The following is a 10000-nucleotide window of genomic DNA, read 5'->3' on the forward strand; positions in this document are numbered from 1 at the left end:
CTCTCCTTCCCAGGAGGTAGACGTGCTCTCCTTCCCGAGGAGGTAGACGTGCTCTCCTTCCCAGGAGGTAGACGTGCTCTCCTTCCCGAGGAGGTAGACGTGCTCTCCTTCCCAGGAGGTAGACGTGCTCTCCTTCCCGAGGAGGTAGACGTGCTCTCCCTCGGTGAGTAGACGTGCTCTCCCTGAGCTGGCAGGTAGACGTGCTCTCCATGGCGAGGGGGGACTTAGTGCACTGAGCCGTGCGGCAGGAGGTAGACGTGCTCCCCGCGGCCGGGCGGGCACTTAGCGCGCGGAGGCTGGAACCGCGGGGTAGACGTGGTCCCCGGGACGAGGGCCGCCTGGTATCGCCCGCCCGGCCCCCAACCCCCCCCCCCCCCGCGGCGGCGTAAATGAAGAGAGGCAGTCGGCATGAAACCTTCTTTTATTAAGTGTTGTTTTCATCGAGCGTCTTTCATTAAAGGTTGTGTTCTGAAGCAGTCTTTTCTTCAACAGCGCTGTTCTCCGGGGAGAAGGTCTGCCGGCATCTCTAGAAATCTCCCCCCGCCCCTGACCGCCTCCCCCCCCGCCCCCGTTGCCGGTTTGCGCGGCGCCCCCCCCTCCCGACGTTGCCTCTTGCCGCTACCCCCGCCCCCCCCCCCCGCTGCCGGTTTGCGCGGAGCCCCCCCTCCCGACGTTGCCTCTTGCCGCTACCCCCCGCCCCCCCCCGCTGCCGGTTTGCGCGGAGCTCCCCCTTCCCGCCGTTGCCTCTTGCCGCTACCCCCCGCCCCCCCCCGCTGCCGGTTTGCGCGGAGCCCCCCCTTCCCGCCGTTGCCTCTTGCCGCTACCCCCCGCCCCCCCCCGCTGCCGGTTTGCGCGGAGCCCCCCCTTCCCGCCGTTGCCTCTTGCCGCTACCCCCGCCCCCCCCCCGCTGCCGGTTTGCGCGGAGCCCCCCCTTCCCGCCGTTGCCTCTTGCCGCTACCCCCGCCCCCCCCCCGCTGCCGGTTTGCGCGGAGCCCCCCCTTCCCGCCGTTGCCTCTTGCCGCTACCCCCCGCCCCCCCCCCCCCCGCTGCCGGTTTGCGCGGAGCCCCCCCGCCTGCCGTTGCCTCTTGCCGCGGCCGCCACCGCCCCCCCCACACCCCCCGGCCCCCGTTACCGGTTTGCGCGGAGCCCCCCCTCCCGACGTTGCCTCTTGCCGCTGCTGCCACCCCCAGCTCCCCACACCCCCCGGCTCCCGTTAGCGGTTTGCGCGGAGCCCCCCCCTTCCCGCCGTTGCCTCTTGCCGCTACCCCCGCCCCCCCCCCCCCCGCTGCCGGTTTGCGCGGAGCCCCCCCGCCTGCCGTTGCCTCTTGCCGCGGCCGCCACCGCCCCCCCCCACACCCCCCGGCCCCCGTTACCGGTTTGCGCGGAGCCCCCCCTCCCGACGTTGCCTCTTGCCGCTGCTGCCACCCCCAGCTCCCCACACCCCCCGGCTCCCGTTAGCGGTTTGCGCGGAGCCCCCCCTTCCCCCCTTCGCGGGCTGCCGCTTCCCTCCCGGGCTGCCCGGCTGCTCTCTAACCCCTGCGACCGAGGCGGCGCTGTTAGGGCGGCCGTGCCGGTGCCCCTTGCCGCAGCTAGCCTCTCGCCGCTGCCCCTCCCGTCCGTCGTCCCCCGTCCCCAAAAACTTGCTGCTCTCCACGCTGGAGCCTGCACGGGGGAGGTTGCGCTCCGCTCCTCCGGCCCTAAAGCCGCCCTCGCCCGCCCCCCCGGCTTGCCGCTTGGCTCGGCTGCCCGCCCGCCCGCTAATCCCCCCAACGCCCCCACCCCAAAAACACCCCAGCCCTACCGCATGCCGCTCCCCCTCTCCCCGCTCTCGCTGACCGCTGCCACCCCCCCCCACCCCTCCCCCCCGAAACAAACCCCCCAGCCCTACCGCATGCCGCTCCCCCTCTCTCCCTAGCCTGCCCCCCCCCGCCGTCGCTTGCTGCCGCCGCCGCCGCCGCCGCCGCCGCCGCCGGGACCCGCCTCGGTCTGGTGGCGCGCGCTCGGAGATCCCCGGCTACCCGTCCGTCCGTCCCTCCCTCCCGCCCCGCCCCGGGGGAGGGCCCGGGGCAGCGCGGGCAGGCGGGGAGCAAAAAAAGGCGCGGGCGCCAAAAAACGTCGGGGTCCCGGGGTGGCGGAGGGGGGCGGCGGCGGGGGCGGCGGCGGGTACACGGCGCCGGGTCCAGGGCGCCGGGTCCAGCCCGTCCCGGGGCGGGGACAGGTGGTGTCGTCCGTCCCCGCCCCCGTAACCTGCTCTGAAGCATCCGCTTCCCGCCGCGGTTCGCCCTCCACCCCCCCGCCGCACACGCAGCTGCCGCTTCCCGCCGCCTCTGCCCCCCGCCCCGGGATCAACCACCCGCCGGGTCCAGCCGGTCCCGGTCCCGGGAACCTGCTCCCGGGGCCAGCCGGAGCCACGCCCCCTCCTCTGACGCTTCCAGCTGCCGCCTCCCCTCCCACCCCCCAAACTCACACTGGCCCTCGCCGGCCCGCCCACCCGCCTACCTGCTTGCCCGCCGCCGCTGGGTGGCGTGCCGGACACTCGCACACAGGTACACAGACAGGGACACAGGGACACAGGCACTCAGGCACACAGGGACACAGGGACACAAGGACACAGGGACACAGGCACTCAGGCACTCAGGCACTCAGGGACACAGGGACACAGGGACACAGGCACTCAGGCACTCAGGGACACAGGGACACAGGGACACAGGGACACAGGCACTCAGGCACACAGGGACACAGGTGGCGGGCCGGAGGCCTCTCTCCACTGTGTGGCAGGGGTCCAAGAGCCACCCCAGCCCAACCCAGAGGGTCTTTTGCACCTCTCTAGAGGCCACCCAGAGACCCCAGGCCGCAGCAGAAGCCTCCCCCGCATGCTCTGCAGGCTTCCGACCCACCCCAGGCCGCACCAGAAGCCTCCCCCGCACGCTCTGCAGGCTTCCGACCCACCCCTGGCCGCAGCAGAAGCCTCTCCCGCACGCTCTGCAGGCTTCCGACCCACCCCAGGCCGCAGCAGAAGCCTCTCCCGCACGCTCTGCAGGCTTCTCAGCCACCCCAGGCCGCAGCAGAAGCCTCTCCCGCACGCTCTGCAGGCTTCTCAGCCACCCCTGGCCGCACCAGAAGCCTCTCCCGCACGCTCTGCAGGCTTCTCAGCCACCCCAGGCCGCACCAGAAGCCTCCCCCGCACGCTCTGCAGGCTTCTCAGCCACCCCAGGCCGCAGCAGAAGCCTCCCCCGCATGCTCTGCAGGCTTCCGACCCACCCCAGGCCGCACCAGAAGCCTCCCCCGCAAGCTCTGCAGGCTTCCGACCCACCCCAGGCCGCAGCAGAAGCCTCTCCCGCACGCTCTGCAGGCTTCCGACCCACCCCAGGCCGCAGCAGAAGCCTCTCCCGCACGCTCTGCAGGCTTCCGACCCACCCCAGGCCGCAGCAGAAGCCTCCCCCGCACGCTCTGCAGGCTTCTCAGCCACCCCAGGCCGCAGCAGAAGCCTCTCCCCGCACGCTCTGCAGGCTTCTCAGCCACCCCAGGCCGCAGCAGAAGCCTCTCCCGCACGCTCTGCAGGCTTCTCAGCCACCCCAGGCCGCACCAGAAGCCTCCCCCCGCACGCTCTGCAGGCTTCTCAGCCACCCCAGGCCGCACCAGAAGCCTCTCCCGCAACGCTCTTCAGGCTTCTCAGCCACCCCAGGCCGCACCAGAAGCCTCCCCCGCACGCTCTGCAGGCTTCTCAGCCACCCCAGGCCGCACCAGAAGCCTCTCCCCGCACGCTCTTCAGGCTTCTCAGCCACCCCCAGGCCGCAGCAGAAGCCTCCCCCCGCACGCTCTGCAGGCTTCTCAGCCACCCCAGGCCGCACCAGAAGCCTCCCCCGCACGCTCTGCAGGCTTCCCACCCACCCCAGGCCGCAGCAGAAGCCTCTCCCGCACGCCCTGCAGGCTTCTCAGCCACCCCAGGCCGCAGCAGAAGCCTCTCCCGCACGCTCTGCAGGCTTCTCAGCCATCCCAGGCCGCAGCAGAAGCCTCTCCCGCACGCTCTGCAGGCTTCTCAGCTCAGCCACCCCAGGCCGCACCAGAAGCCTCTCCCGCACGCTCTGCAGGCTTCTCAGCCACCCCAGGCCGCACCAGAAGCCTCTCCCGCACGCTCTGCAGGCTTCTCAGCCACCCCAGGCCGCACCAGAAGCCTCTCCCGCACGCTCTGCAGGCTTCTCAGCCACCCCAGGCCGCACCAGAAGCCTCTCCCGCACGCTCTGCAGGCTTCTCAGCCACCCCAGGCCGCACCAGAAGCCTCTCCCGCACGCTCTGCAGGCTTCTCAGCCACCCCAGGCCGCAGCAGAAGCCTCTCCCGCACGCTCTGCAGGCTTCTCAGCCACCCCAGGCCGCAGCAGAAGCCTCTCCCGCACGCTCTGCAGGCTTCTCAGCCACCCCAGGCCCCAACAGAAGCCTCTCCCGCACGCTCTGCAGGCTTCCGACCCACCCCAGGCCGCACCAGAAGCCTCCCCCGCACGCTCTGTAGGCTTCTGACCCACCCCAGGCCCCAACAGAAGCCTCCCCCGCACGCTCTGCAGGCTTCTCAGCCACCCCAGGCCGCAGCAGAAGCCTCTCCCGCACGCTCTGCAGGCTTCTCAGCCACCCCAGGCCACACCAGAAGCCTCTCCCGCACGCTCTGCAGGCTTCTCAGCCACCCCAGGCCGCACCAGAAGCCTCTCCCGCACGCTCTGCAGGCTTCCGACCCACCCCAGGCCGCACCAGAAGCCTCCCCCGCACGCTCTGCAGGCTTCTCCGCCACCACAGGCCGCACCAGAGGATCTTTTGCACCTCTCTGGACGCCACCCAGAGACTCCAGGCCGCACCAGAGGCCCCCCCCCCAACCATTTACAGGCTGCAGTGCCAGCCTAGGCCCCGCTGGCAGCCTCCCTTGTCTGCTTTGGAAGGCCTCCCATCCACTCCAGACCTGCCTGGAGGCCTCCCTCGACTGCTCCCGGGGCCCTCGAAGCCACCCTAGGCCTTTCTGGAGGACCTGCTCGACCGCTCGGGCGGCTTCTGACGCACCCTCGGCCATCCGGCGCCCAGCAGCTCCCAGGGCCAGGCACCGGCCTCCCCCTCCGGCCGCCCCTGGGGCCGGGGGTGGCTCGGACTCGGCGTCCCCAACGTGTCGTCCCGTCCCCCCCCGCCCCGCACCGCCGAACATTCGCTGCAGCCGAGGGCTTGCCGCTCGACGGCCTACCCCACCCGCCCAGCCCCCCGCTGCGGCCCGGCGCTGCCCCGGCCGCTGCGCCCTGCCTCTCATCGCTCCCACCCACCGGCAACCGGCCGCCGGGCACGGCAAGTACCAGGGCAGGGAACAGGTGCTGCCGGGACCCCGTGCTGGCTGCCGGCTTCCCGGGGCTGCCCCGGGCACGGACAGGTCGCCCCCCCCGCCCCGGCGAATGTTCACCCGAACCGGCTGCCGGCCTGCCTTCGAGCACCCCCCGCCCCCCGCCACTATCGTCCCCCCCGCCCCCCCTCCGCCTCCGCTGCCGCTTCTCCCCGCACCGCCTCCACTGCCTCCCCCCGCCGCCGGCGAACGAGTCGGCGGATCCGTAGGGTGCCGGAGCCCGAACGGCGAGCGGCTCCGGCTGCTGCCGGACCGCGGGGATTCGAGCCGGTCCGGCCGCGGCCGGGACCCCGTGCCGGAAGCCGGCATCCCGGGACGGCCCCGGGACGGCCCCGGTCGCCGGCCGGGTGGACGTTCAGCGAAGCGGCTGCCGCCAGTCTTTGGGCCTCCCCCGTGCCGGGGCCGCGGGGGCTTCGAGCCGGTCCGGCCGCGGCCGGGATCCGGGGCCGGACGATGGCTTCCCGGACGGTCCCGGTCGCCTCCCGGGTGACGTTCACCGAAGCGGCTGACGGCTGTCTTCGAGCCCCCCCCCCCCCCTCCGCCTCCGCGGCCGCTTCTGCCCGCACCCCCCTCCACTGCCTCCCCCCTCCGCCCGCGAACGAGTCGCCGGATCTGTAGGGTGCCGGGAGCCCGAACGGCGAGCGGCTCCGGCTGCTGCCGGGACCGCGGGGATTCGAGCCGCTCCGGCCGCGGCCGGGACCCCGTGCCGGAAGCCGGCATCCCCGGACGGCCCCGGGACGGCCCCGGGTCGCCGGCCGGGTGACGTTCACCGAAGCGGCTGCCGGCTGTCTTCGAGCCCCCCCCCCTCCGCCTCCGCTGCCGCTTCTGCCCGCACCCCCTCCACTGCCTCCCCCCGCCGCCGGCGAACGAGTCGGCGGATCCGTAGGGTGCCGGGAGCTCCGAACGGCGAGCGGCTCCGGCTGCTGCCGGGACCGCGGGGGATTCGAGCCGGTCCGGCCGCGGCCGGGACCCCGTGCCGGAAGCCGGCATCCCGGGACGGCCCCGGGACGGCCCCCGGTCGCCGGCCGGGTGACGTTCAGCGGAGCGGCTGCCGCCAGTCTTTGGGCCTCCCCCGTGCCGGGGCCGCGGGGCTTCGAGCCGGTCCGGCCGCGCCGGGATCCGGGGCCGGACGATGGCTTCCCGGGCCGGTCCCAGGGTCGCCTCCCGGGTGACGTTCACCGAAGCGGCTGACGGCTGTCTTCGAGCCCCCCCCCCCCCCCCGCCTCCGCGGCGCCCGCTTCTGCCCGCACCCCCCTCCACTGCCTCCCCCGCCGCCCGCGAACGAGTCGCCGGATCTGTAGGGTGCCGGGAGCCCGAACGGCGAGCGGCTCCGGCTGCTGCCCGGGACCGCGGGGATTCGAGCCGGTCCGGCCGCGGGCCGGGACCCCGTGCCGGAAGCCGGCATCCCCGGACAGCCCCGGGACGGCCCCGGTCGCCGGCCGGGTGACGTTCACCAAAGCGGGCTGCCGGCTGTCTTCGAGCCCCCCCCCCCCTCCGCCTCCGCTGCCGCTTCTCCCCCGCACCCCCCTCCACTGCCTCCCCCCGCCGCCGGCGAACGAGTCGGCGGATCCATACCGTCCCGAGAGCCCGAGGCGGCGGCACCCAGTGCGGGTCCGGCCGAGGCCGGGACCCCGTGCCTGTCGCAGGCTTCCCGGGACGGCCCCGGAACGGCCGCGGTCGCCGGCCGGGTGACGTTCTCCGAAGCGGCTGCCGGCTGTCTTCGAGCCCCCCCCCCCCCTCCGCCTCCGCTGCCGCTTCTGCCCGCACCTCCTTCACTGCCTCCCCCGCCGCCGGCGAACGAGTCGCCGGATCCGTAGGGTGCCGGGAGCCCGAACGGCGAGCGGCTCCGGCTGCTGCCGGGACCGCGGGGGATTCGAGCCGCTCCGGCCGCGGCCGGGACCCCGTGCCGGATGCCGCATCCCGGGACGGCCCCGGGACGGCCCCGGTCGCCGGCCGGGGTGACGTTCAGCGAAGCGGCTGCCGCCAGTCTTTGGGCCTCCCCCGTGCCGGGGACGCGGGGGCTTCGAGTCGGTCCGGCCGCGGCTGGGACCCCGTGCCTGTCGCAGGCTTCCCGGGACGGCCCCGGGACGGCCCCGATCGCCTCCTGGGTGACGTTCACCGAAGCGGCTGCCGGCTGTCTTCGAGCCCCCCCCCCTCCGCCTCCGCTGCCGCTTCTCCCCGCACCCCCTCCACTGCCTCCCCCCGCCGCCCGCGAACGAGTCGCCGGATCTGTAGGGGGCCGGGAGCCCGAGGCGGCGAGCGGCTCCGGCTGCTGCCGGGACCGCGAGGGCTTCGAGCCGGTCCGGCCGCGGCCGGGATCTCGTGCCGAACGTCGTCTTCCCGGGACGGTCCCGGGAGGGCCCCAGTCTCCTCCCGGGTGACGTTCACCGAAGCGGCTGCCGGCTGTCTTCGAGCCCCCACCCCTGCCGTGGCCGCGGGGATTCGCCCCGGTCCGGCAGCTGACGGTTCCCTGTGTCGGACGCTGGCTTCCCGGACTGCCCCGGGACAGCCCCGGTCGCCTCCCGGGTGACGTTCACCGAAGCTGCTGCCGCCTGTCTTTGTCCCCCCCCCCCCGTGCTCTCCCTCAGCGCGGGAGGTAGACGTGCTCTCCCTCGGCGAGTAGACGTGCTCTCCCTCGGCGAGTAGACGTGCTCTCCCTCGGCGAGTAGACGTGCTCTCCCTCGGCGAGTAGACGTGCTCTCCCTCGGCGAGTAGACGTGCTCTCCCTCGGCGAGTAGACGTGCTCTCCCTGGGCGAGTAGACGTGCTCTCCCTCGGCGAGTAGACGTGCTCTCCCCTCGGCGAGTAGACGTGCTCTCCCTGGGCGAGTAGACGTGCTCTCCCTGGGCGAGTAGACGTGGCTCTCCCTGGCGAGTAGACGTGCTCTCCCTCGGCGAGTAGGACGTGCTCTCCCTGGGCGAGTAGACGTGCTCTCCCTCGGCGAGTAGACGTGCTCTCCCTGGGCGAGTAGACGTGCTCTCCCTGGGCGAGTAGACGTGCTCTCCCTCGGCGAGTAGACGTTGCTCTCCCTCGGCGAGTAGACGTGCTCTCCCTCGGCGAGTAGACGTGCTCTCCCTCGGCGAGTAGACGTGCTCTCCGCGGAGATCGCGCTTGTCGCCAAGGGGTCGCTGTTGCGCTCTGCCTCCGCCTACGTCATCGTACAAGCCGGCGTGATTTCTGCGACCTGCCGCTGGGCGGAGGTCGGCTGGTTGTGCGCCTCGCGGAGCTGACGGCCCTCCAGTTCCGTATATGAGGGAACGAGTGACGCCGAGCACTCCCAGGGCAGCGCTGCCGAGCGGCTGCTCCAAGCCAACCCGCCAGGCGGCTGGGCAGGGGTCCGTCTGGCTTCTCGGTGGCTTTCGCCCGGGTCAGAGAGGGGACCCGCGGGGCCGAACAAAGGCGCGGCGGTTTGGAGCGGCCCGCGTGGCGCACCCCTCAGCGGTGTTGGATGGGTTTCGCTCGTCCGTGAGCCGGAGCCCAGCCCGGGGCTCGGCAACGAAAGCGGGGAAAAGAAAAAAAGTTGACGAGTGGCTGGCGCGCGGCCACTGCCGAAGTGTGGAACCCCCGAAGCGAAGTTTGCCCGGTGGGGCACGGGGGCAGAGAAAGCCGGGGAGACGTGGTGCCGGCGTCGGTCCCACCAAGAATGGAAAGCAAGCCCGTCAGGGCACGGCGAGAGAGAGCCCGGTAAGGGGCAGAGAGAGTTCCCAGCACTGGACCCTCTTCACGGGGGTTCCCCCCCATGGCCAAAGCCGCAGCCCGCGGGGGCACGGCATCTAAGGGAAAAGCCAGCGGCGGTGACTGGCCACTCGTATGCTATGGAGCCCGGCATGGGGGGAGGAGGGCAAGCCGGTGCCCCAGCACGGCTTCCTCCTGGCTCCAGAGGGGCGCCCCGTGATGGAGATGTAACTCGGTGCAGCTTGAGGGAAAATGCAAGCCCACATTTCGGGGAGGCAGAGGTGCCCTGTGAGCCGGTGCGGCCCGGTGCAGCTTGCCCCCCCCCCCCCCATCTCTGGAGGGCGCCCCGTTTGCTCCTCCGGCGTGTTGCCCGCACGCCGAGCCCCGTGCCTGCTGGCTGCTCCCGAGGGCGGTGGCGGGTGCGCGTGGCTGTGTCTGTCCCAGAAGAGCGAGGCCGTGGGGCCTCCGCTGGCTTCCTTTCCTTCTGTCCTTGTTGATCGATGAGGCCTTTCGGGTCGCGTCGGAAAGGGCCCCCGGCCGGCAGGGCAAGGGCGGTCTTCCTTTCCACTTCGCTTCCCGTCGCGTGTGAGGTGTCGTCCTCGTTCCCCCAGCCCCGAGCGGCTCGAGCGGGGGGGAGCCGTGGCGTTAGCGGCCCGGCGCGTGCCTTGCCGCATCCTCCCCTTTCCACCTCCCCCCCGGCGCTGGGGCAGGGTTCGGGGACCGGTCTACCGCAACCGGCTTTGTGACTGCTGCGTGGCCCCGTGAGTTTTCAGGTGTCCTAAAACGCGTGAGGCGCCGGTGTCGTCCTCGGTTCCGGGTACCCGCGGGTGCCGGCCGCGAGCAGCTGCGTGTGGCGGGGGTTGGCCGAGCCGAGAGCGAGGCGGCGGCGTCGCGAAAGTTAAAAGGGGCTAAAAGCGGCGCCGCGCGTGAGGCCTCACCTGCCCGGGTGGGGTCCCC

This window comes from Melanerpes formicivorus, unplaced genomic scaffold (assembly GCF_026170545.1).
Source record: "Melanerpes formicivorus ecotype bairdi unplaced genomic scaffold, bMelFor1.0.p_v2 SCAF_201, whole genome shotgun sequence".
In the NCBI taxonomy this organism is placed as follows: Eukaryota; Metazoa; Chordata; class Aves; order Piciformes; family Picidae; genus Melanerpes; species Melanerpes formicivorus.